This window comes from Loxodonta africana, chromosome 8 (assembly GCF_030014295.1).
Source record: "Loxodonta africana isolate mLoxAfr1 chromosome 8, mLoxAfr1.hap2, whole genome shotgun sequence".
NCBI classification, from domain to species: Eukaryota; Metazoa; Chordata; class Mammalia; order Proboscidea; family Elephantidae; genus Loxodonta; species Loxodonta africana.
In genome coordinates, this window is record NC_087349.1 from 60,972,334 (window position 1) to 61,000,187 (window position 27,854).

Below are 27,854 nucleotides of genomic sequence, written 5' to 3' on the forward strand. Positions count from 1 at the left end.
CTCCATAGTTAAGTGGGGAAATGAGTAGAGGGCAGAAGAATGCTGTTTAACTGATGTTTAACTGTAAGATTGGAACCTTTTGCTCTTTTGGTCGAGGTATTGCCAGGTGGCTGCTGTGCAGGAGTGACGCCCTCAGTGCTGCAGCCTACGTGAGCAGCAGGAGATTGGACCACACTGTGAGCAGAAGGCCAAAGCTTAATGGGGTCAGGCTTTATCCCAGGTTCCCTCTGTGTCCAGGGAGATGATAGCGTGGCACTGTAGATGGAGACCAGAAGCCTAACTAGGTCTCAGTGGCCTAAAGCTTTCAAGATGATGAGTTGATTCTGGGACATGATGGAGCTGATGCAAGGAATTCCTTGGCTGTGCAACTTGAACCTGGCAGCATTTCTTTTCACCCTTCTGGCAAGACATTCTTTTCCCATCCTAGGGACCCAATGCTTAAAGGCTAAAAAAAAAAAAAAGTGTGGAGAGGATCAGAGTGAACCTTCCTAAAAAAAAAAACCTACTTCCTCCTAACCTGTTCACCTGGAAGTAGTTACTGCGTTTTAAGCAGGCACCATTGGAAACGTTTGACATCTACTCCAGTCATGTGCAAGGTGATGGGAAGAGGCTGCCAGTGCGGGTCATGCTGCCCAATTTCCTCCTGCTGAAATTAGGTCTGGAAATAGGCAACTGAGGGATTACATACAGCTGGATTTTTTTTTTTTTTCAGAGCACATATGGATCTGTTTTTCTATTTCATGTTCATAAAAATGAACACGGCATTATGTCCTTTTAGTGGTCCATATGATGCTACAGGCACTGAATTAAGACCAATATCACTACTGATTTGGTGAAGGAGATTTGCTGAATTTCTCTCTAAATAATCCAAGAGAAGGTTAGACCATTTAAATCGATGGAGTTAAATTCCTTGAAGGGAAAGACACTCAGAACATTTTTATATCTCTTATAAGGATTGCTTTAGTTAAGGAGACTCTGCTGCCTCAGATATATGAACTTGGGGTCACTGTGGAGAAAATGGATGGCCTCCATTTAGCCTGACCAATTTTTATATGTCTTATGTAATTTAGGAAAATGCATGATTTCAGGTTTTTTTTGTTGGTTTAGTTTTGTTTTAACGTAACAGTTTTCTCTTTTCTTCCCTCCAGGATTAAGTTGTCATTGTTCTGGAAAGAAAAGAAAAAAAAAATTAATGAAGTGGCCGATAATACGAAGGAAATCATGGATCAGTTTCCTTCCCCTCCTGGCGGTAGATTTCTCTTACAAGAAAATTGAAGCTGGCAAGACCCTGTTTTCTCTGCAGTTTATTTAAAACCTTGCACGAATTTGGATACCTTGTGATTTCCAAGAACTATGTGAAGATTAAGCTTTGCTTACTGATACATGGCATGTATTCTTTTCAGTCTTTTGTGTTTGATTTTGTTTGATTTCCACAGCATCCCTGCAAAGATTTTTATGCTTTCACCAGCCATGTCTTAAATACATTAAGACAACACATTTGGTGTTCACACTTCTTCAGTAATGTCTCTACATGAAAGCCACATAGTGGCATAAAACAATGTGTGTTTTCTTTGAGAGCACTGTACATTTTGCAGCCACTAGGAAGGAAATGTTTAGCTAAAGCAAACCCATATTCTCTGACTGACTTGACAACTCGGTCCCTGGCCGTGGGACCCTACCTATTGTACCTGTTGAGGACATTTGCATATGTGGGTTTTTTTTCTACGACACAACGGCACATTTACATAGGATATCAGAATCTGCATTGTCAAGCCACATGACTGTTTTCAGAGTCAGCTGGAAGCGAAGAAAAAAAATCTCAGTCATTAAGTACAAAGACAGGGATAAATTGCTTGCTTAGTTTTTAAGCTCTGGAGATTGAGGTGACCTTTTACATGTTTTCTGGGTCTTGTTGACATCATATTTTTCCATCTGCTCTGTTACACCTTGTGAGTATTTTCTAAATGCAGAAAAGAGCGAGGAACAGAATGTTTAGAACGTTGGGTCCAAAAGAATGTATTTGCTGGCGGAGCCTTGAAAGCAGCGTTTGCTGGTTAACGTGTAAAAAAGCAACTACAGAGTTATCCAGAGTTACAGGTTAGCTCATTCACACCAAAGCATTTTCAGTTACTTTTTTTAAGACGTTCCAAGCTGATCGGAAGATGTCTCTGGGTACCTTACCTTAAACAGTCTCCTGGAATAGCTGTTCAAATGCAGGCTTTTGGAACAATGCAGGAGTCTTGCTTTAAAGATGGAAAAAGGAAAAAGCAAGGTCCAGCTTCCCTTGTTTAAGGAGTTGAGGGACCTCAGAGAATGAATGCTAGCATGTGAAAACTGAAGGAAAAGTGGACGGGGCAGGCGTGCACTTTGATCCGGAGGTAAAGCCGCCTGATTCAGGCCGGCTCCCAGTGGGGTTGCCTCACTGCAGATTCCCAGATAACACTGAGGCCAAGGGGGCACTTAGGGAACTTCATCTAAAGCCTGAAACATAGTTTCTCAGGACACAAATTCCCATAAATACTTTCCTGCACATGGTTTTACATTTTCCTGTTGGAAGGAAGGAGTGCTTCAAAGATGTCATACTTTTTAGGATCAGGACTAGGAATTATGAGCCAGTTGGACAAGCACTTTCTCTGAGAGTTGGGTGAGGGAAAAGCTTTTCTATAGTCAAACCCAATATACCTGGGAACTTGGACCCAGAATTGCTAAACATGAGAATCCTTCCTGGAGTGGGTGTGAGATCTATGTCAGGATCACACTTCTTCCTGGGCAGATGTCACATTCATTGCAAGCTTATAGTAACTGCTAAGTGAGGAATTCTTAACTGATTGATTTTCAAGAGAGTAAAAGTTACCCCAGGCTAGAATGTTTACTGTTTCCTACCTAGAAACCCTTCCCATTCTTCTTTCATACATTCCAACCCACGGGAAGTCTTTAGGAGTATTGTGATTTAGAATGTACTTAAATAAGGATTTTTTTTAAGTAAAAATGGGCAGAAAACTTTACGTGCAATCAAAAACTGCTTTTTCTATGATTTGTTTTGAATCGTTCATTTGAGGGAGAGGCATAACTTTCATATTCTACTAAATTTAAATCAAGAGCAACTGATAATTAAATCTTGCCATTTAAATAAACTTTCTAATTTGAAAAGATTGAATGTGGAAAGACTTCAATTAGAACCTTAGGGTCATTCAGAGATATATGTCCCTGTCACAGGCATCTTCTCAGAAATGAAATATAATACTATTCAGTGGAGGAAAAAAAAATACTTTTCAGAAAGTTGTGTTTAGGAGTTTTTCCACTCCCCATCCTCGCCACTGATACAAAAAATCCAAAGTGTGGTTTCTCTCTCTCTCTCTCTTTGCTGCTCCCATTTGCAATCATAGTCTCTCTTCCCTTCTTTTCCCTCCTCCCCTCTCTGAGGTTTTCATGTTTAAATCAGTCACAAAAGTCATTACAGACCGTGTTCATTAGCAGATTTATTATTCTACAGAGAAACCACTGGAATGTTCTGTGAGATTATTTTTATATGAAGGAATAGCTTCAATCCAAGCAGCTGGAACAGTAAGAACACCTTAGCATGGTGATTATATCAGCATAGCATCATTGCACACGTAGAACTCTGCAAGGAGATTTGGGACTTCATTTCCATTTTCTTGAACAGTTTTGTTGACTTAAAAATACAAGATACATAGGACATTAAAAAAAAAAAGTTTTTGCAATGCTCAGCAAAAAATAGGGAGTGTAAGATAGGGGTGGCTGTCCATCCACAGATGCAAGGGTGAGAAGGTCTTTCTACCTCCCAAGAGTGATTAGAAAAGTTTCCAGGGGAGCCTCCAGACTTGCAGAGAAAGAAAGTCCTCTTGGTATCCTTTCCTCAGTGTGTATATGACAGCCAGTTTAATCAGTACCGTAGGTTATGCTTCTGTATAAGATACTCACCTGTGAATATTATTGGTTTTGTAATCTTTGTTATATAAGAGGATGTTTAGGCTGTACATACTGGGGTAGAATATTGCCTACCCCCTATACATAGGAACGTGCAACATAATTGTGCAGAACTTCCTTCTCCCTTACTGGCTGGTAGACGGAGGAAACTGTATATGTTACTGCCTTGCAGTTTTCTCATACACCACACACATGCACACACACGCACACACGACTCAAATAAACTAAACAATCTCCCTTTCTCATTCCTCCTCCTCACAACAGCATATTTTAGAGGCACATGTAAAATCTACATTCTCTAGTCAGAAGTGGATTTTTTGTTTTTCTTATTTCTTTTTTTTTTTTTTGTATGTTACACTGAGATGTGTACTTTGAAACAGGGGTTTGGTACCTACGAGATGTGCTAGCATCATTCAGAAAACTATTATACTTCAAAGTGAGACATAGTAAGGAGAATGGAATAATACATGTTGCATATTTGTTACTGATTGTAATTTGTCTGTATTATGAAAGATGTAATGGTTTGTCAACTGTCACTGTTGTTTTCTTGTAACATGATATGGAATAAAGTGTAGCAGAATCTCCATACATCTTTTTGGTGGATGCCCAGTAAGACCGTACACTCCATTAAAGAAACATCTCTTTAAAAAACTCTTAGACACAACCATTCTTAAAGGGTGAAATGAGAGACCAAATACACAATACTCTTGGATGTAGGGAGGAGTGAGTTGGCTGGAATGTTCCAGGACTCTCCCCTTTCTTTTATTTGCCAGGAGTCTGTTAAACCCTTCCTTTTACTTCATTTGCTATGCCAAATCTAGGAAAGGGAGTAGAGGCCTTGCAAAACAAATCCGTGAGCTGCAGAATCTCCACAGTTCCCCTGGCTCCCTCCTGATGTTCACCACATGTTCCTCCTGTCTCAGGTGCATCTGGAGCTGGTTTGGTTTTGTTTAATGACGATTCTATTTATCTTTTATTGGCTCTTTGTCTGTTTTTTTGCACATATCCTAAGATGAGATGAGTAGGTTACCCTCGACTGAATACAAATCAAAGCTTCAGCGTGCTGACATCCCACGCTAAGTGTTACTGTTCTCCATGCTGAGACATTTCTCTGAACACCCTGTAGAAAGTGGGTGCTTGCACTTAAGTAGATGGGATACTCTTGGATGCCAGTACTTCAACTGACAATGTTCAGCTGGGGAGGCCAGTGCCGTTCTATCATCACCTCTTTCTTGTGGGATTTGTCAACTTCATCATGGTTACTCATGTGGTTTCTAAATTGCTAATAACACTTATGGGGAGATAAAGTCACCAATTTATAGATAGGATATTTGATGGTTTAAAACCTTTACAGTGAAGCCATGAGCTTTAAAAATAAGAGAGTAAATTAAAAGGAAAAGTTTTTTTTAATTTTTTTAGTCTCACCAGGGGTTAAAAAACTTTTTTTCTCTGAAAATCAAAATCAAAATTCAAGTCCCATATTTAGAGACCCAGGACCCCTGGCTTTCCATGAGTCTTTATCCACCAGCAGTAACCATCTCAGGTTTCTCTTCCCTTCCTCCTCTCGTGTAACCTCTGTGGTTTTAAAGCCCTTCACAGAGTAACATTCTCACAAAACCAAACTTCAGTGTTCCTAGCTAATACATCTTCCACTCTAGAAAAATCTCAGGAGAACCACCACAGCCCTCAACCACCCCTGTTGTTTTTCCTGAAGAAGTCATCTATGCCAAAGACAAATACATTTTCAGGCTGTGTTTGTCATCAGTAGTTGGGAGTGGGTGGGAGTCATGGATTATCCTGGAAGCTGATTAGAATTAACAGAAGTGCGAAAAGAATAACTTGTTCCTCAGAACTGTTTTCAGGTAGCAAAATGCCATTTCCCTATTTCAGACAGCTCCAGTAGCTCATACGCCCATTTATGAGGTCCTTCCCAGCAGCCTCAGCAGTAAGGGCACAATATTTTAGAGATTGTATGCCTGTGATGATTTAATCACACAAGCTCTTAATAAAAGGAAGAAGGGATTGGAAAGAAGGGTTGGTATGTGCAAGGGGCCAAAGAAATACATTTAAAAAAATATTCTTACCTAGTTTAATATGGCAGTAGAGATGACAAGCTCCCTCTCAGTTCTGTAATTGCCCAACATTTCCTTCTTTTTCAGCAGGAACTATTCAGGCTCTGCCAGGTTGGAGGATGTGATGTGTGTATGTTGAGCCAAGCAGTTAGAGTCAGGAGGGCACCGTTCCTATAGTTGCCGTTGGCCCCCAGAGTAAAAAGAAACCAGAGGGGAAGGTGTTTGAGCAACCTTGTGCCACTGGGTTAACACGTGCAGTTGCTGAATAATGGCGGGTATTGTAAGTCTCTGCAATGAGAACCCCACAGTGGCCCAGCAGCCTGCTGCTACCAGTGGGTGGTGGTGTTATGGGCATTAGCTTTGAGACGCTTATATAGCAGAGGGGGCTAGGATAAAGGACACAAATCAGGGAAAAACTGACAAGATTAAAAAAAAATCCAGGGCCTCGTATTTACTGTTCATCCCCCATGCTTGTGGTGTGCTATATTGTCTGCGATGAGTCATGCTGAGAGAGAGCCAGGCACAATAATAGCTTGGAGCAGCGTTGCAGCCCCAGAGCCATCCTCTGCCAATGGCGCTGGCTGTGCTAGTGGAGAATGGGATTCTGATAGAGTTGTCTTTTTTTTCCTTCCCTGCGAGACCACCAATAATTACGGAGAGCGCGCTGCAAAGATGGGGTAAGGGTTCCCTGTTGGAGCTTATTCTGAGAAGGGAACCCAGCGGGGGTCCCTGCAAAGGTATATGCTGCTCAGCCCAAGGTGTGACTGCCAACAGATACAGACAATGCTGAGGAAGTCCAGGGACATGTGTTTGAACCAGTTGTTCAAGGGTTTGGAGAGGTTAAAATGAAACTTAGCTTTATAAGCCACACTATGGGACTCTTCCCCCTCTCCTCTCCAACTAAATCTGGTAATGGGGTACCTCGCTTCCTCAAAGGAATGGTGCAGTCCACTAGGACCATTGGGAAGGGCAGAGGAACCCGCAACCATTCTGCACATTTGGTAAACAGTGCTTTGTCTATCTGTATCCTCAGCCCAGTGGCTTTCAGTACCGACTCTTCTTACAATCACTGGGGAGTTTAAAAAACATTCATGTGCAAACCCCCACCCCAGACCAGTTCATTCTAGAAGTGTTGAGGGTGGACCTCTGGCTTTTGTCTGTTTTGAGAACTCAGCAGGTGATCCCAGTGTGCAGGCAGGATGAGAACTGCTACACTCTTCCATTCCTCCTGCCTGCCTGCTTGTTGTAGGGCAAAGGCCGGCAAACTTTCTCTGTAGAGGGCAGATAAGAAATAATTTAGGCTTTGCAGGCCATGCAGTCTTTATCACAACTCACCCTGCCTTCGTAGCGTGAAAGCAGCCGTACACAACCTGTAAGTGAATTAGTGCAGCTGCGTTCCAACGAAATAGTTTAATAGAACTTTGAGCTTTTTGTAATTTTCAAATGCCATAAAATATTCTTTTCTTTTGATTTTTTAAAACAATTTAAAAATCTAACAACCATTCTTCACTCACAGATGGTATAAAAATGAACAGTGGACAGGAATTTTCCTGAGGCTGTACTTGTTGCTGACCCTGGCTTAGAATATAGCCATGATGCAATGATTAAGGCTTGGCTGCCAACCAAAAGGCTGGTAGTTCAAATCCACCCAAGCTCCACAGGAGAGAAGACCTGGTGTTCTGCTCCAGGTTACAGCCCGGAAAACCTTACAGGGCAGTTCTCTTCTGTCATATAGGGTTGCTGTGAGTTAGAATTGACTAGATGGCACACAACAACAAGAATGGAGTCCCTGGGTGATACAAACGGTTGATGTGTTTGACTGCTAACTGAAAGGCTGGCAGTTCGAGTCCACCCAGCACCTCAGAAGAAAGGCCCGGCAATTACTTCAGAAAAATCAGCCATTGTAAACCGTATGAAGCACAGTTCTACCCTGACACAGGTTGGGTAACTATGAGCCCAAGTTCACTCAATGGCCATAGGGTAGACTAGGCTCATTTGCAGGGCCTACTGTAAGAGTAAAAACAGAAACCCAGATACTATTTGTTTAAATGTTTAAAAGTGTGGTTCCAGCTGACAAAATATTAAATATGTTCTATTCTCTTACCTCGACAAATAGGCTTCAAAATGACCTGGAAGGCCATTATGTACTTAGAATTCTTGGACTCCTAGAAGTTCTTCACCAAAACACGGCACTGTGGAGAGAGCTGGTCCTGCTCCAGACCCACCCCTTTCTTTTCACTTCAAAGTCTCAGCTCCACCTTCAATGTGAGGGGCTGCATGTGTGTGGACATCCCGGCCCTCACACCTGTATTCTGGTATACTTCATCTGTGCCCTCAACAAACAGCCCCTTCTTGGCCAGCCCTTGGGAATCAGGTGCCTACCCTCAGGGAGGGTGAACTGGGGAAGGGGGGACGACATTTTCTGGGAGAACTCCATGGTACTGGCCATCTAGAGCATGGAGTAAAGGTAGGAAAGGTAAGTTCCTGATGAGCACAGCACCACAGAGGCCTCATCCTCTGCAGGGGAGTTGCGGGGGACTTCTAGAGCAGGGGCCCTCTAAGCATGAGAACTAAAACACGGGTCCCTCTCTCTTGGGTTTAAAGGCACTACTGGTGGGTGGTTGGAGCCTCATAGAAACAAGTCCCACCATAATATGAGACAGCAGCCTTCTGAGGAAAAGGCAAAATATTTTTTTCAGAACATTTCTTGGAATTAAAGGTTCTGGCTTCCTGTTAATCATATACTGGAGCCATCTGGTACAAGCTCACAAGAACCAATAGTTAAATATTTAGGAATTTTGTGAGCCAGTTCTGCAACCACTGATAGTATGAAATAAGTTGGGAGTATTTACACCACAGAAATTGATAAACACAACAAATCAAACCTTTCTTTCTTTCTTTCTTTTATGTATTTTGAGAACAAGCTCCCCAGCATACCACTGCCACCTGTTACCTTTCTTTCCAGCCTTATCTCCTGTCCCTCTGTTTCCTTGCCTTTTCCAGCTTCTAAAGGCCATCCACACCCCTTGGCTCATGGCCGCCTTCATCCATCTTCCAAGTCAGCAAGGTCGACCTTGTCCATCTCATGATGCTGTCGCTCTGTTGCTCTCTTCTGCCTCCCTTCTCCACTTCTGAGGATACTTGTGATTACACTGGATCCACCCAGATAATCCAGAATAATCTCCCCATCTCAAAACCATCTGATAAGCAACCTTAATTGCTTCTGATATCTTAATTCTTTGTTACCACATAACCTAACATATTCACAGGTTCTGTAGGTTAGGACGTGCACAATGTTAGGGGCTATTATTGTGCTTACCACAGTTGCTTAATTACTTCAAAAAATTATCCTAATCCGATTTTTTCAACACATAATTATCGAGTGCCATTATGTCCTCCAGTGTCCCAGTGGTTAAGCATTGAGCTGCTAACAAAAAAGTCAGCAGTTTGAACCCACCAGCCTCTCTGCAGGAGAAAGATGGGCAATCTGTTTCTGCAAAGATTTACAGCCTTGGAAACCCTATGGAGCCGTTCTATCCTATAGGGTCAACTCGACAGCAATGGGTTTTGGTATACCATGTGTCAGGCACTGTTCTCTCGTAGTGAGATAGAAAAATGTTAAAGATATGCAACATAATTTCAAGTAGTGGTAAGTGCTAATGAAGAAATTCTAAGCATCTCTACCATTGTACTTTTTATTATAATTACCTTTTTATGCGTCTGCCTTTCACACTAGATTGAGTTTTTGAGGGTAAGACTGGATCTTTTTCATCTTTGTATCTCAAAGAATAAGGAAGACTGAAGAACTGATGCATTTGAATTATAGTGTTGGCAAAGAGCATTGAATAATATCATGGACTGCCAGAAGAATGAACAAGTCTGTATTGGAAGAAGTACAACCAGAATGTTCCTTGGAAACTAGGATGGCAGACTTCATCTCACATGCTTTGGACATGTTATCAGAAGGAACAAGTCCCCAGAGAAGGACATCATGCTTGGTGAGGTAGAGGGTCAGTGAAAGAGAGGAAGACCCTCAGTGAGATGGATTGACACAGTGGCTGCAACAATGGGTTCAAGCATAACAATTGTGAGAATGGCCCAGGGCGGGTCAGCGTTTCATTTTGTTGTGCATAGGGTTACTCTGAGTCAAAACCAACTCAATGGCACCTAACAACAACACCTCTAGTTCCTAGATCAGAGCTTGGTGCAGTGCAGATTTTCAATAAGTGTCAGCTAGACGAATGATGTCACAAGGTGTAATGTGACAGGGGCTATGAGACATAACGTAGGAAAGAGTAAAAAAAAGGAGGACATCTCTTTTAGCTGAAAGTAACTGGGAAGGCCTCATGGAGGGTGTCATCTAAGCTGAGCTTTTCAGAAATGGGTTACTATTTTAACAGACAAGCTGAATTAGGGCAGAAAACATATTAGAATAAAGGAACAGGAATAAAGATACAAATATGAGAAATGCAGAGTATTTGGGGAAACATCTAGGAACTCCAGTTTGGCTGGAGCACAAGGTTTGTGAAAAGGATTGCCCTCTAGTTGACTCTGACTCATGGTGACCCATGTGTGTCAGAATAGAACTGGGCTCCACGGGGTGTTCAGTGCCTGATTTTTTGGAGGTTGATCACCAAACCTTTCTTCTGAGGAGCCTCTGAGTGGGTTTGAATAGCCAACCTTTTGACTAGTAGTGGAGAGTGCTCAACCATTTGTGCCACTCAGGGACTCCTATGAAAAAGAATAGTAAGAATTAAAACCATGCCATGAAACCTTGGGTTGCCAGACTACAGGAGTGTGAAATTCACTTAGAATTGTAGAGCAAGAAAATGGCACAATCTGAGCCCTGCTTTGGAAGCAATCACTTTGGCACAGGTTGCTTACCATTTTGCCTTTCCACAAACATCTGTTAAATGTATACAATATGTACCATATGATCCAGCAATCCCACTCCTAGTAATATGTCCTAGAGAAATAAGAGTTGTCACACGAATAGATATATGTACACCCATGTTCATTGCAGCATTGTTCACAACAGCAAAAAGATGGAAACAACCCAGACGCCCATCGACGGATGGATAAACAAACTCTGGTACATACACACAATGGAGTATTATGCAACGCTAAAGAACAATGATGAATCTGTGAAGCATCATATAACATGGGTGCATCCGGAGGACATTATGCTGAGTGAAATAAGTCAATCACAAAAGTACAAACATCGTATGAGACCATTACTCTAAAAACTCTTGATAAGGTTTACATACAAAAAGAAATAATATTTGATGGTTACAAGGGAGGGGAGGGACGGGGATGGAAAAACACTTAATAGACAATAGATAAATGGAAACTTTGGTGAAGGGAGAAGCCAGCACAGCCTGTACAAGACAGGGCCATGGCGGCTCCATAGACACACCCAAACTCCCTGGGGACCTAATTACTGGGCATAGGGCTGTGGGGACCACGGTCTCAGGGAACATCTAGTTCAATTGACATCACAGGGTTTATAAAGAAAATGTTCAATGTTCTACTTTGGTGAGTAGTGTCTGGGGTCTTAAAAGCCTGTGGGCGGCCATCTAGGATACTCCACTGGCCTCACCACTTTGGGAGCAAGGAAGAATGAAGAAAACTAAAGACACAAGGGAAAGATTAATCCAAAGGACTAATGGGCCACATCTACCACAGCCTCCACCAGACCGAGTCCAGTACAACTAGATGGTGCCCGGCTACCAGTACTGACTGCTGTGACAGGGATCACAATAGAGGGTCCTGGACAGAGCTGGAGAAAAAAGTAGAACAAAATTTTAACCCAAAAAGAAAGACCACACTCACTGGCCTGACAGAGACTGCTGAAACCCTGAGAGTATCGCCCCCGGACACCCTTTCAGCTCAGTAATGAGGCCACTCCTGAGGATCACTCTTCAGCCAAAGATAGAGCAGGACCATGGAACCAAACAAGACTTAAGGGGTACCAGCCCTGGGGCGGGGACTGGAAGGTAGAAGGGAATAGGAAAGCTAGTAATAGGGAACCCAGGGTTGAGAAGAGAGAGTGTTGACATGTCATGGGGTTGTTAACCAATGTCATACAACAATGTGTGTACTAACTCTTGGATGAGACACTAATTCGTTCTGTAAACCTTCATCTAAAGTTCAATAAAAACTTTTAAAAAATAAAATAAATGTGTACAATATGCAGGTATTGTGCTGGGCACTGCAGGTACGTAAACCAATAAGACACTGCCTTTGTCTCACAGTCTAGCTGGGGGAGACAGCTCCAAAGACATGTCCATGCAGCAGAAGACGTAAGTAAGTGTTACGGAAAGAGTACAAAGAAGGTATGATATTTTGCTTGTGTTCCAAGGCAAGAGATGGGAGTTGGGTGGGAGGATGTCCTCAGAGCCCTTTCCAGAGGGCTAATACCCTTTGAGATTTTGAAGGACATACAGGAGTTTTCAGGGAACATGGTAGGCTTTCCTGATGAACGGACAAGTAAATTCAAATAGAGGGCTAAAGTGGCACGTATTCCTCTCGTGTTAATTCAGCCCCAATTCCAGATTTCTGTAGTACAAACATGAGGGTTTCCCAATTTATCAGGACTAGGCAGTATAATTCAAAGTGTCTCTTAACCTGTAATGAATACAAAAACCCCTTGCATTCGATTCCGACTCATAGCAACCCTATAGGACAGAGTAGAACTGCCCCATAGGGATTCCAAGAAGAGCCTGGTGGATTCGAACTGCCAACATTTTGGTTAGCAGCTGAGCTCTTAACTACTGTGCCACCAGATCTCCTAAAAAATAATAAATACCTCCAGAGAATTCTGCATACTCTGCATAAGCTCTACCTCTTCCTTGTCCGCCTAAGGCAGTACTTCTCTGATCCCACTCAGGACCCTGAGCTCCTTAAGGGTGGAGATCCACTCTTACTCATCTCATTTTGGTAGCTTATACACAACACAATTCAGTTATCTCTAGATATTTGAGGTACAGTAGGGAAGATTCACTTTAAGCACATAGAAACTTACTAAGAGGGTCTATTGACAAATTGCTTCCCATGTCTTCATGGGAGAAAAAATGAAATTCCCAATCCTTTCCTGTTTTCTGTGAACCAGTATGTACCTCTGATAAGGAACTGGAGTTGTAGTGTGTTCTGATATGCTTGCCAACTTGAAGCCCCAGAGGAAAGCCACATTCTGGCTGAATTTTTCATCAACCTCCATGTCAATCATCTGCCAAGTGTACCAGAGAATTGACAGCAGGCTGAGAGAGCAGCTTTTTTTTTTTCTACTGTTGGTCATTAGCATCCAGGTGAGGTTGTATGTTTTCAGGCATTACCAGAATTGAGAACACAACATCGTACTCCATAAATGTCTTTTAAGGACCCTCACTACTGCTCATCACCCTATGTCATTTAACACTCAAGTTTTATTCAAAATTTGTTATCACAATCCTGGGATTTTAAATTATCTCATTTTGTGGACCCTCAGAACGTAGGTGCATCTTGACTAGAATGTTGCCGTCTTTCCACGGAGCTCATAGGCTGCTGATCCGAGGTCCTGACCAGGGTAAACAGCTTGGCTGGCATGGGTAGTTTCCTGTTTAGCACAGGCAGTTTCTTTGGGAGCCCTCTAAGCGCACACTTATGCCTGAAAGATGCATATTGCCAAGGTCACAGTACTAGTTAAGCGATGAAAATAAGGCCTTGGTCTAGTCATTTTGGAGGTTAAGCTAAACCCCAGGAGTCAATGCAAACACTGCTACTGTAGCTACAGTCAAGTCTTCAAGCTACAGTCCTCTGTTTATGATGGCTTCAGCATTATATTTAAACTCTTTGGCAGATATTATGAATGGGCACCCTTGAGTTGTGGCTCTAACTAAGGAAATTATCTGGCCTTAGGAGGATCACTTCAAGTCTCCAGACTTTACTAGAGCTAGGTTGTTTTTTTTTTTTTTTTTTGGACTATGGAATTCTGAATATAAACAAAAACTGTAGAGAACAAGTAGCTGGTTCAGAAGTCAGGAGATATATGATGTGTTTGAAGTTTCTCTGTTACGCTTGAAGCCAGTCTCTGGCCATCCTCTCTGCTCTCAGGAACAGGGGATGACTCTGGCTAAGCAGCCCAGCTGGGCCTTAGAGAGTAGGGACCACTAGATGTGCAGCTCATCCACGTTCTCAGTGGGTAGTGTTGGGCAGCACTTCCCTTCACACAGGGAAACCAGGGGCTCTACCCTGGGCCCTATGTTTGAGAGAGCCATGATCCAGCCCTTCTCTGGCCTGCCCCTCCCCATGATGTGAGGACTCTAAAGGGCAAGAGCACGAGCCCTCCCAGAGCTGCCTGGGCCTCTTTCCTGTTCTCCTGAAGGCAGACCATGTCTGCTGTCATTCTGTGCACTCCTATACCTGAGGAGTAGGCCAGGGTCAGCTGTTCACGTGGCAGGGAAATGTAACTTGGATGTGTGGATTAGGGTTGTCTCACCTTCGTGAGGTCCCTCATCGTACAGGGAAGAGCTGGAAATGAAGATAGAAAGGGCTTCCATTTGTTGTCTTCTTAGGCACAATGCTAGAGGGTGTCTATCAGGGTAATATTAGGGAGAAATCCCCGGGTGAACTAGGCTAGAACATCCAAAAGAGATTAGTAAAGCCAAGGTATTAGGGATTAGACTTGAGGATTGGTGTCACATGAAATCAAGGTAGAAAAGTAGCAAAGAGAACGGAGGTGAAAACAAGAGTAACCTGGAGGAAGTCTGCAAATGTGGACCAATACTTACAAGTGGGTTTTTACAGCTTCTATGAGAGCATCTCACAGCAGACCTCCAGGAGTTTGTATTTTACTGTGAGCAGCTAAAAGCCAGACAACACCTTCAACACTCTTCCTGGAAACTCCTTACTTGATTATGAGTGTTTTAGACATATTTTCTACTGTCCTTGTTACCATATTTCTAGATTTTCACCACTTCATAACAAGAATCTCCTTTGCTCCAGTTTCCGATAAATTTTCCTCGCTTTCCTTTCATCCGTCATTGACAGCCTCTGCAAAGCTCTCCCAACCTCCACCCTCCACCAGTCCCCAAACCACAACCACATGTTTTATGTAGTTATGGCAATACCTAACTTCTAGATACCAAAAATGTTCCATTCATCCACTGGTGTGAAACAAATCACCCTCAAAGTTGGTGACTTATAAACACAATGTTCTTTTTTTTTCATGGCTTCTGTGGATCCAATATTCTAGATCAGCTCATCTGAGTAGTTCTGGCTCACGAGCTTTCATGAAGTTGCAGTCAGATGTTGCTGGGGCTGGGCTCAAATCAAAGGTTTCTTCACTCACACATCTGGCACTTGGACTGGGGAGATGTGAACATCTGGGCCTGGAACTGCTAGGTCTCTTCTGACATCTCTATGTGATCTCTCAAAGTAATTTCTCCAGCACAGTAATTTCTGTGCTTCAAGGGAACATGCCCCAAGCAAGAGCCAAGCAGAAGATGTATCTCCTTTTATGAACTAGCCTTGAAATTTACAAAGAATGGTGTCTGCTACCTTCTCTTTATTAGAAGTGAGTCAGTAAGGACAGCCCAATATTTAAAGGGAGAGAAATTAGACTCCACCTCTTGATGGAATCCATGAGTGGTACAAAGATTTAATGCACTCAACTGCTAACTGAAAGGTTGGAGGTTCAAGTCCACCCCAAGGTACCTCAGAAGAAAGACCTGGCAATCTATTTCTGAAAAATCGGCCATTGAAAACCCTATGGAGCACAGTTCTACTTTGACACACGTGAGGTCATCATGAGTTGGAATCAACTTGATGGCAACAGGTTGGTTGGTTCCTGATAGGATGTGCTTCACATAATTTACAGACATGTTTTAAAACCACCACACCTCTGGGGTAGAACAACATAGAGGTCACACCCTAATGTGTGTTTGCTTGCTAATCAGAATGAGTTTGGTACACTGGAGAGAAAATCCCAGGCTGTGCTCTTCCTGGAATTCTGGGAGTTCAGTGACCTGTGTTTAAACTTACCTACAGCTGAATGTTATCCCCCATAAGCAGTTGGGAAACCTTTGCCTACCTTATTGCTTTTGAACCGTGAGGTGATAACTGCCTGAAGTCCTACTTGCATCACAAGAAACCACATGTGATCAGAGGAGTTTTGCTCTCTGCCCCTCATTAGTGTCCTACTTTCCAGAGCCAGACAGCCACTGTCCCAAAGGAAAAGTAATCCTCATCAAGCAACCAACAGGGAGCACTCCCTACCCCTCGTCTCTAAGACTTGCTAATACTTGGATTTGACTTATCAGCCTCGGTAAGTAGCTTTTTAATACTAATTTTTAAACACCCCACAGTGCCAAAGAATTAAATAAGCAACGGTCTAGCTTTAAATGCTTCACAGGAGACTAAAATAACACCTTTTGGGACAGACAGTCTAGTTTTCAACCCCACCTCATCCAACGCAACAAAATCTACAAGCTTTTGATTCTGTGAAATGTTAAGTTTTGTGAACATAGCTAGAATAGTATACAATCAATTTTCCCAAATGTAAAGAAATTCTGGGGGTGCAGAGATGGTTCTTTGCAGGCTGACGAAGGAAAGTGTGGAGGTGGATGTGGGAGGGGCCCAGGGGAGTGATGTTTTACCCTCAGAGCTGACTGGAGTTTCCTTTCCTGTATGTATACTATGTCTTCCTGCAGTTAATAAAAATACATTATTTGTTCTTTTACCCCTTAAGCCATATTTCTTCTGTCCCCTCTCTCTGAACTTTATTTATTAATTTGTTTTTTAAATAACTGAGACACATGTGATTCACTTTTAAAGCCTAGGACTTATTTTTAACAACTTGCCTGAACACAGATCCCATTGTTCATACCCTTAGGGAGAGTAAGTGGCTCAGGAGAAAATAACATATATATTTTTCGTTCAGTGAATAATTTATATTAAAATAAATTGTGCAGAAATGTGAAAGATATTTGAGTAATCCAAAGTTATTGCAGTTTGTATGTTGGACCAGAAGAGAAATGATTGAAGTACACAAAGCTTTGGAGAGAGCTGTGAGGTGAAATTTACTTTCAAAGTTTTTTGTTAATGTTGTTGTTGTTCTGACTGCTGAGGTTCTATTGCTCCTGAGCTTCTTTTTTTTCTTTTTACCGTGCTTTATGGCAAAGTTCATACAAAGATTTATACACATTGTTATGTGACGCTAGTTACAATTCTTATAATGTGACAGCACACACCCCCTTTCCAACCCTGGTTTTCCTGCCAGCTCCAGTCCCTTCCTGCTTTTTCATCCTGCCTCCGGACAGGAGCCGCCCATTTGGTCTCATGTATCTGCTTGAACTAAGAAGTACACTCTTCACGAGTATTATTTTATGTTCTATAGTCCAGTCTAGTCTTTGTCTGAAGAGTAGGCTTCTAGAATGGTTTTAGTTCTCAGTTAACAGAGCATCTGGGGCCCGTGGCTTTGAGGGTTCCTCCAGTCTCAGTCAGACCATTAAATCTGGTCTTTTTACGTGAATTTGAGTTCTGCTCCACATTTTTCTCCTGCTCTGTCAGGGACTCTCTGTTATGTTCCCTATTAGAGCGGTCGTTGGGTGGTAGGAGTCTCTGATTTATGTGGCCCTTTTGTCCCTTGGGCTAGTATTTTCCTTTGTCTTTGGTGTTCTTCGTTCTTCTTTGCTCCAGGTGAGTTGGGACCAATTGATGAATTTTAGATGGCCGCTTGGAAGCTTTTAAGACCCCAGATGCCACTCACCAAAGTGGGATGCAGAACATTTTCTTAATAAACTTTGTCACGCCAATTAACCTAGATGTCCCCCAAATCCATGGTCCCCAGGCCCCAGCCCCTGCTACTCTGTCCCTCAAAGTGTTTGGCTGTGCTCAGGACTCTTCTTAGCTGTTGGTTTAGTCCAGTTGTGCTGACTTCACCTGTACTGTGTGTTGTCCTTCCCTTCACCTAAAATGATTCTTGTCTACTATCTAGTTAGTGAATTCTCTTCTTTCCCTCCCCACCCTCATAAACATCAAATAATATTTTCTTCTGTGTTTCAACCTTTTCTTGAGTTCCCGTAAAATAGTGGTGTCACTTGAGACTGTGTTGGCATCTCCTGTCTGGAGGGGAGATGGGAGGGTAGAGAGGGTTAGAAACTGGCAAAACTGTCATGAAAGGAGAGACTGGAAGGAGGGAGCGGGCTGACTCATTAGGGGGAGAGTAAGCGGGAGTATGGAGTAAGGTGTATATAACCTTATATGTGACAGACTGACTTGATTTGTAAACTTTCACTTAAAGCACAATAAAAATTATTAAAAAAGAAAAAAAATAGTGGTGTCATACAATATTTGTCCTTTTATGACTGCTAATTTCACTCAGCATAATGCCTTCCAGATTCATCCATGTTGTGACATGCTTCGCAGATTCATCATTATTCTTTATCATTGCATACTATTCCATTGTGTGTAAGAAAAAAAAAATTGTGTGTAGGTACTATAATTTGTTTATCCATTTGTCTGTCGATGGCCACCTAGGTTGTTTCCATCTTTTTGCTATTGGGAACAGTGCTGCAATGAACATGGGTATGCGTTGTTCCAGGACTCCTTGAATGCCAACTTGTTCACTTTCTCCTCTCTGCTGTTGATAAGTGTTGTTTACAGAATATGATGTTTTTGATATGGAAATAAAGACTCATCCAAGGTAAACTTCAGAGATCATTGATCTGGTATAGATTAGATGAGTGGGGGAGGTTGGTGGAAAGGCTTGACAATCTGCTTCTGAGAAGTCATAGCCAGGAAAACCCTATGAGGTGCAGTTCTATTCTAACACACATGTGGTCACCATGGGTTAGAATCAACTCAGTGGCAACTGGTTTTGGTTTTTTGGGATTTGTTTTTGTTTTGTTTTTGATGATAACAAAATATCATCTCAAATCAGATCAAGTTCTAGCTCTTAGTCTCCTAATTGCAATCACATCTTTCCTTCGTGGGTATCAACAATATTGTTGCCAAAATCCTACAGCTAATGGTGACATAAACATTTAAACCTAGCAGACAGATGGCAACATAAATCCTTTCTTGGAGGATTCCCAGCACTGCTGCCGTCTGCTGTGGATGGGACTTTAGACGTAACTATTTCCCACAAAGGCGATTTTTAGATTCACCTTCAGGAAGTTAAGATGCTTCATTGTTTTGGGGGAATTTTGTTGGCTAAGAACGTGGGAATTACAACAGCAGCAGAATGCTAATGTTTGAATGAAAGTTACAATTAGCTACTCCACTGCTTCCTTTCTGTTCAGCTTCCCAGGATAAGAGCTGAGGATCTTACCACTGGCCACCTGTATCCAAAAGGTTTGCTCATGACCATATAGAGCCATCAGGTTAACAGATTACCTTAACTATGGTCAGGGTAGGACTGACGGCCAATCCTGTTTTTGATCAAAGAATCTTAAAGAACATTTCTAAATCTATGGTTATGCCCTTAACCAGAATACAGCCTTTTGCTGAACAGTCTTAATTTTTTTAATGTTCCACTTCTGTTCCATGACAACCAGTGGTCTGTTCTTGGTCTTTGTCACATCAAGGGCCTTTGCTCTGTACTCTCAGGGCACTCGTTACTTCACTAAAAACCCTTTGCTGTTGAGTCAATTCCGACTCATAGTGACCCTGTAGGACAGGATAGAACCACCCCCATAAAGTTCCCAAGGCTATAGTTTTTACAGAAGCAGACTGCCACATCTTTCTCCTACAGAATAACTGGTGGATTTGAACCAGCAACCCTCCAGTTAGCAGCCAAGTGCTTTAACCACATTGCTTCATTAGAGCATAAAAAGTACCACATTTTAGTGTAATTGTCCTCTCTGCCCGACTCCAAGCTCTACTTGCTCTCTGCATGAGCACAGGGTCTGGCACACTGTGGGCCCATGACAAATATGTGTTGAGGGAGGGAGGAATCCCCATGCTGCTTCCTTCCCTTCACCTGAAATTCCAATTAATTCCTGGCCACCGTGCAAGGCTGTCCCAGGAAGCCATGCTTGGCTTTTGCCCCTCTTCTCTCCCCTAGCACTTCACCCTTATCTTTTCACATATTTTATCTCATCACAACTGGACCAATAAGCAACATCATGATAAATGGAGAAAAGACTGAAGTTGTCAATGTTTTCATTTTACTTGGATCCGTAATCAATGCCAAGGAAACAGCAGTCAAGAAATCAAATGTCACGTTGCATTGGGCAAATCTGCTGGAAAAGACTTCTACAAAGTGTTAAGAAGCAAAGACATCACCTTGAAGACTGAGGTGCGCTTGACCCAAGCCATGGTGTTTTCAATCACCTCATATGCATGTGAAAGCTGGACAATGAATAAACCAACCAAACCAAACCTGTTGCTGTTAAGTCAATTCCAACTCATAGGTACCCTAAAGGACAGAGTAGAACTGCCCCATAGGGTTTCTAAGGAGCAACTGGTGGATTTGAACTGCCGACCTTTTGATTAGCAGCTCCTGACCACTACACCACCAGGTTTTCTGGACAGTGAATAAGGAAGGCCAAAGAAAAATTGATACGTTTGAATTACGGTGTTAGCAAAGAGTATTGAATATACCATGGACTGTCAGAAAACCAAACAAATCTGTCTTAGAATAAGTAAAGCCAAAATGCTCCTTAGAAGCAAGGATGGCGAGACTTCGTTTCACATACTTTGGACATGTTATCAGGTAGAATCAGTCCCTGGAGAAGGTCTTCATGCTTGGTAAAGCAGAGGGTCAGTGAATAAGAGGGAGACCCTCAACGAGATGAACTGACACAGTGGCTGCAACAAAGGGCTCAAGCATAACAATGATTGTGAGGATAGCTCAGGACCAGGCAGTGTTTCGTTTTGTTGTACATAGGGTCGCTATAAGTCAGAACCGACTCAACAGAACCAACTCTACAGCACCTAACAACATTTTTATTAGGGTGAATCTTACACATTTGGCCATTTCAGTAGGTCAATAGCATCAAATATCAACAATTTCCTATGGTTCAATTTTATAGAAAATCAGGAGCACATAGTAGGTATATGTACAGAGATCTGAGTTGAATACTGGCTCTCCTACAATTACACTAAAATGTGGTGTTTTTATGCTCTAGTGAAGCATAAAGGGTACACAGCAAAGGCCTCAATGTGAGAGAGACCAAGAACAGGCCCTGCTGTTCACTAGCTGTGTGATCTTAGCTCATTAGCTTCTCTATGGCTCAGTTTTCTCATGCGTAATATGGGGATAATAGTACCTACGTTGTACAATAATATGAGGATTAAATGAGGCAATGCATGTTAAATGCAGAACACATGACTGGCTCATATAATACAAATACATGTTAGCTGTTTTGAGTCAATTGTTAAATATTCCTTGAGAGCCCTCTAGGTGCCAGAGATAGTGCTAGTTGTTGGAGGTAAAGAGGTGAATAAAACAGAAGCAGGCTTGCCCTAGGAGCCCTGTGGTGCGGTGGTTAAAGAGCTTGGCTGAAAAATGAAAGGTGGGTGGTTCAAACCCACCATCCGTTCTAGGGGAGAAAGATGTGGCTGTCTGCCTCTGTAAAAATTTTAGCCTTAGAAACCATATGGGGCAGTTCTACTTTGTCCTATAGGGCCACTATGAGTTAAAACGGACTTGATGACAATGGGTTTGTTTTTTTATTTGTTTTTTTTTCACTGAAGCTCATAACCAGTGAAAGTGGGATAATAAGTCTGACTAGTGCTCCAAATGGGGAAGTACCTAGTGCTGAAGGCATATGTTTCCCAATTCTCATGCTTGGCTGGGGACATCTTTTTATAGATCGAGTTTTTCCAGTAAACTGTGCTCCCTCAGGCGAGAGGTCTGGACTATCTTTTTCCCTGCACATAGCACATAGTTCAATAACTGGGATATGATGGGTACTCAATAAATGTGTATTGAATGAATCAATGAAGTGTAGCTCCCACTCTAAGGATATATGAGACAGAATCTTATCAGTATTCACTGCCAAAGCGAAGTTCTTTTTTGAAAAATTGAAGTTATCCTGTGTTGCAATGCAGATGCATATGGGCCAGAAACTATTTTTGCTGGAAATGGCAAAGATGTTGCTAAGGTGGATCCTGGACTTTTGATTGGCTATCCTTTTTTCCTGAATCATTTCTTTAAAAAGTTTTGGGGTCCTCCAAAATGGGTTTTGGAGCATTACTGTTTATGTAAAGTATAATCATCTGGACAAACAAACAAAAGAGAATGAGAGATGATTTTGCCCAGTTCACCATTCATTCATTAATTTAATTTCATTCATTCCACAAATATACTACGTGCAGGGCACTGTGTACATAGCAAATGTTTGGGAGAGAAACATTTAATGGCCCTCTGCTTCAAGAACCTTGTTTCTACCTTCTAGCTTATGTTGTTATGGACAGTGTCTTAGTTATCTAGTGTTGCTATAACAGAAATACCACAAGTGAATGGCTTTAACAAAGAGAAATTTATTTTCTTACAATCTAGTAGGCTACAAGTCCAAGTTCAGGACATCGGCTCCAGGGGAAGGCTTTCTCTCTGTGTCAGCTCTGGAGGAAGGTCCTTGTCATCAATCTTCCCCTGGACTAGGAGCTTCTCAGAGCAGGAACCCCAGGTCCAAAGGACAGGCTCTTCTCCCAGCACTGCTTTCTTGGTGGTATGAGGTCCCCATGTCTCTCTGCTCCCTTCTCTCTTGTATACCTCAAAATAGATTGGCTTAAGACACTCTAATCTTATAGATCTCATCAATATAATTGCCACTAATCAATCTCATTACATCATAGTGATAGGATTTATAACACACAGGGAAATCACATCAGATGACAAAATGGTAGACAATCATACAATACTGGGAAACGTGACCTAGCTAAGTTGATAGATATTTTGGAGGGACACAATTCAATCCATGACAATTACTCATTTATTCAAGAAATATACCAGGCCTACGATGAGGAGCCATGGTGGTTCAATGAGTAAGTGTTTGACTGCCAGTGGCAATTTGAATCCATCCAGTGGCTCTGTGGGAGAAAAGACTTGGCAATCTGCTCTCATAAAGATTACAAACTAGGAAGCACTATGGGGCAGTTCTACTGTGTCCTGTAGGGTCACTATGAGTCAGAATCAACTCAACGACACACAACAACAACATGATAGGAGCCATAGACTCAGTGATGAGCAAAAGCTGCCTTGAACTCCGCTTCAGAGTCTAATTGGGGTACAGACAATATCAAATAATCACACAGATATATAATCAAACTGTGATTACTGCAATGAAAGACGAAAGAAAGTGCTATGATAAGATATAGCAGGGAGCCTGGCCTGAGGAATCAAGAATACATTCCTTGAGGGAGTGGCTTTTGAGTTGAGATCTTAAGGCTGAGAAGACAAGACGGGATTGGGAAGAACTGAAAAAAGCCAGTGGGACCATGGATAAGAAGATAGGAAGTTGGTCAGGGACCAGATCATGTAAGAAAATTCAGGCCATTTTACAGAATTTTAAAGAATATTAAGGACAGATGTGATCTGCTCAGAATAACCTTTTTTACCCTGTTTACTATTCACCAGATTGTGGGCTCTTTGAGGTCCGGGCTGAATCATACTCATTTTTACAGCTCACCACACCCATCATAGGGCTTTGAATGCAGTTGGTGCTCAATTAATATTGATTTAATATGTGGAAAGAACCTAAATGATGTGACCTTGCACTGGAATGTTAATGGTAGTCTAGTTCAGTGGCTATTTGTGTCTCCAAACCAGGAGAGCCCCCAACAATCCTCAGTGATTTCCCTCAGGACGAGCAGGTAAGAACTGAAGGGGCCAGGAAGCTCTTTTCCTCTTAAGAAAAGTTTTAGTTTAGAAAATAATTTCTCTAGGGGAGAAAGAGTTCTTAGCTGTCCCCATGCTCAAATTCTCATCAGAGGGATGAACAGTTGGTCACAATCTCTACTGCAACACTCATTGAACATTATTCCTATCCTTTGGGAGTGAAATGGGAAAGGCGTGGTAAGTAATTCTCTTTCCCCAATTCCTTCCAGCTTTTTTCTCCCACCCAAAGATTCTGTGATCAGCCATGCAGGGTTCCTTGTTCCCCGACTTTGCCCTTTCATATTCTGAAGGCCTTTGCCTCCCATTAATTTATCAGTACCTACTGCCTGGTCAGTGGAATTGTGGGTTCCTTTGTGGGTGACTTCTGTGGAAATGACTTCTCTTATATATCTTGAGACTGATGCTCAGCCAATACACTAACTGCTCTCGTTCTCTTGCTAGAGAAAGTGTTGGCTTTGAGGTGACTAGCAATACCTTTGGCACCTCCATTTTTAGATACTAAAGTAAAGGATTTGGGAAATAGGGAGAACAGACAAATTTCAGAGACCTTTTTCACGCAATAATGATTTTCTCAAAATGGAACCACATTTCAAGGAGCTTTGTCCTCTCTGAAGAGGCTGTTCTTCCCAGGATGGCGATGGTATGTGAATACGATTATATAAATGCGTCGGAAGACAGGCTTCTGATCACTCCTTACGTTATCTGATGCTGACAGTGATCTCATTTTTATAGCCACTAGAAACCATAGTTGGTGGCTAAATTACCAACATATTTTTAAACAGTTTACATATTTATCTGTTTGACTGTTTTCATCTCCCCTTCTCCCTCATACCATTTTGTGATATCCTCTTAGCCTTAGAGACTCAGTGCGGCTGTCCCCTGAACACATGAATACTAAAGAATTGGTTTCCTTAGTAACAATAACCATAAAGCCTCTCTCAGAACTTCCTGCCTTTCAGTCCATCTGACTTTCTGTTTATTTTCTGTGGGTCGCATGAAAAATATGCCAAAACCAGGCCTGCCCATGAAAGAGTCACACAAATTTTGTGACCCATCGGGAGAAGAGAAGTTTGTCTCTGCTAATGTCAGATTTCTTTTCTCAGTATAAGCCCCCTGCCCTACACTGTTCTGTGTGGTTAAGGCTAAGCCAGGGCACCTGCAAAGGCCATGAACAATGTCAGAACTCTTTTTCCTTCTTCGAGATCGAAACATGGATCTACAAAATCAGAATGTGGGACACATAACTGAGATGGCCATTTTTCTGCAGGTCACCAATTGGGTTCTTTGTAGAATTTTCAAAAAAAAATTTACATCTTCTCCACAATTTTGCAAATTATAAAATGAAAATGTTAATTGGGTAGAGAAAGCTTTGGTGATTTTCCAGCTTTTTGGTTTGTTTTTTTTTTCCAGTGTCTGTTGTGAACAATTGCCCTACTTCCTGCCCCCCTCCTGAGTCTGTTGTTGTTAGGTACTATTGAGACCATTTTGACTCACGGTGACCCCATGTGCCTCAGTAGAACTGCCTCATAGGATTTTCTAGGCTGTAATCTTTATAGGAGGAACCTTGGTGGTGCACTGGTTAAGTGTTCAGCTGCTATCCAAAAGGTCAGGGTTTGAACCCACCAGCTGCTCCACAGGAGAAAGGAGAAAGATTACAGACTTGGAAACACTGTGGGGCAGTTTTACTCTGTCCTGCAATGTCCCTATGAGTTGGTATTAACTCAATATCAATGCCTTTTGTTGCCCCCCCCCCTTTTTTTTTTTTAACAGGAACAGATTACCAGGTCTCCCTTGGAGCCAGTGGATAGATTTGAACCACTAACCTTTTGGTTAGCTGTCGAGAACTTAACCATTGCTTTGCCAGGGCTCTTTCTCCCAAGTCTAGCCAGGATGAACCTAAGAGGCCTCCATGGCCCTGGGCCTTGCCAGAGGAGAAGAGGGAGACATTGCCTCACTAAGACTCCATCTCACTGCCCCGCCTCTGTGTCCTGGGCCTGCTGTCCAGGCTCAGATGATGGATTCTGTCATCTTCCCACCTGGGTACATCCCACGGTGCCTGGCCCTCTGCGACCCCATCTCCTGGCTACAAAGCATCCCTTCTGTATGGGCAAAGCACGTATCTGCTCCTTCCTGCCTCAACTGTCTTCTTGGGGCCGTGTCCACTGTGTGCAAACACATGCAGAGCTCCCGCTTTGTGCTAGGCACAGGGCAGACACTGCAGATCTGGGGATGACTACCGCGTGGTCCCTGCCCTCACAGGTTCACGGTCTTGAAGAAGAGAGTTCTGAAACAATCACTGAAGGTAAGGTACACTACAATAGAGGCTATTCCTGGGGGTAGGGCCACTTAGGAGGAACGTCTAATACAGCCTGGTCAACTGGAGGCAAGTCAGGCCAAACTTCCTGAAGAACGTTATGCCTAAGCTAAATCTTAAAAATAAAAAACTAAAAAAACAAACAATAATAATAGTAAGAATAGGTAAAATATGCTGAACATTTACTATATGCCAGGAACTATGACAAGGATTGGTTATTTAATTTAATCTTCACAACAATCCTATGAAGCACATTCTATTATCATCCCACTTTACAAACTGAGGAGTACCTGGATGGTGTAAGCATTTAACACACTTGGCAGCTAACTGAAAGGTTGGAGGTTCGAGTTTACCAGAGGCACCTCAGAAGAAAGGCCTGGCAATCTACTTCCCCAAAATCAGCCACTCAAAGCCCTATGTAGCACAGTTCTGACACACAGAAGATCTCCATGAGTCGGCATCAACTCAAAGGCAACTGGTTGGTTTTACAAACTGAGGCTGAAAAAGCAAAATTGCTCACACATGGTCATAAAGCCAGGTAGCAGGAGAGCCAGTGGTCAAGCCCAAAGCTGTCTGGCACAAGGGCCAGCGTCTTAACCACGGGCTGAGTGACATGGAGGCACCCAAAGTGCCCAGGTGCGATGGGCACTCACAGTTTGGTTTTATGGTTTCATGAAGTGTGGGGTGAAGTGAGGAGAGAGGTAGGCAGGGCCAGGGCATGCAGGCCCTGCTGATGAGCCTGGCCATGGTACTCAAGGCAAAGGGGAGCCACTGAAGGATTTTAAGTAAGGCTGAGAAATTATCTGATTTGTGTTTTAGAAAGACGATCCTGGAAGCTGCAAGGATGCATTTGAGAGGATAAAACTGGGGCAGGGAGATCAGTTAGAAGCCTATTCCAGTAGTTCTGGTAAGAGGGAATATTGGCCTGAATTTGGACGTTAGGGAAGGAAAAAGAGGACTTTCCACTGTTTTTCCCACGTGGCTCCATCTGCTGAATGCCTCCCTCTGTCCCTGCACCTATAGCCCAGGATCCACGGCATGGGGCTCCTGTCTGAGACTCATATGCCCTGGAGTATGACTCCTTTTGTTGTTGCAATGGGCTTAAATGTAATACTTACTATTGTGAGGATGGTGCAGGACCAGGCAACGGTTTGTTCTGTCATACATGGTGTCACTATGAGTCAGAGCCAACTCAACGGCACCTAACAACAACAATGGCTCCTTCTGATCTTGGGCCTTCAAACTTATCTGAGTCCCCCACCCTACTCCGTATCACAGTACAGGTGTAGGCACTCAGGAAAGGAATGCTGAATGGAAGATTGAATGAACTGATTCCAATTTCCCTCCTGTTTAACAAGATCCATGCCCTGACCACTGCAGACCGGTTGCTGCCCACATTCAAGGGAGATGCATAAAGCCAGATGCTCTTATTAAGCCTGAGATATGAGCAATCTGGTTGTCACTGTGCAGACACTCTTTCATTGATGTGTACTATCATCATCTCCTCTGACTTGAATTTGACACTAGAACACTGACTGACACCAAGTAGTTATTTACCTCAGACTGTTTACCTAAAAAAGAGAAATTTCCTAGCCCATAAAAACTGGGCCAAACTCTGGTGGCATGGTGCAAGTTGCACTGGGCAAACACACACAGAGATACCCGAGACTTTCCACTCAGTTGTGTGTCCCTCAAC

At 42.6% G+C, this 27,854-nt stretch overlaps 1 protein-coding gene across 1 annotated transcript in view; it reads left to right on the forward strand.

Annotated features, from left to right (window-relative positions):
• CDK14 (cyclin dependent kinase 14) overlaps positions 1 to 4,536 on the forward strand; it is a 687,166-nt gene extending 682,630 nt beyond the window's left edge. The window contains exon 15 of the mRNA XM_010587282.3: positions 1,149 to 4,536. The gene's annotated coding sequence lies outside the window, so the exon portion shown is untranslated. The remainder of the gene's footprint in view (positions 1 to 1,148) is intronic.
• The last annotated feature ends 23,318 nt before the right edge of the window (positions 4,537 to 27,854 follow it).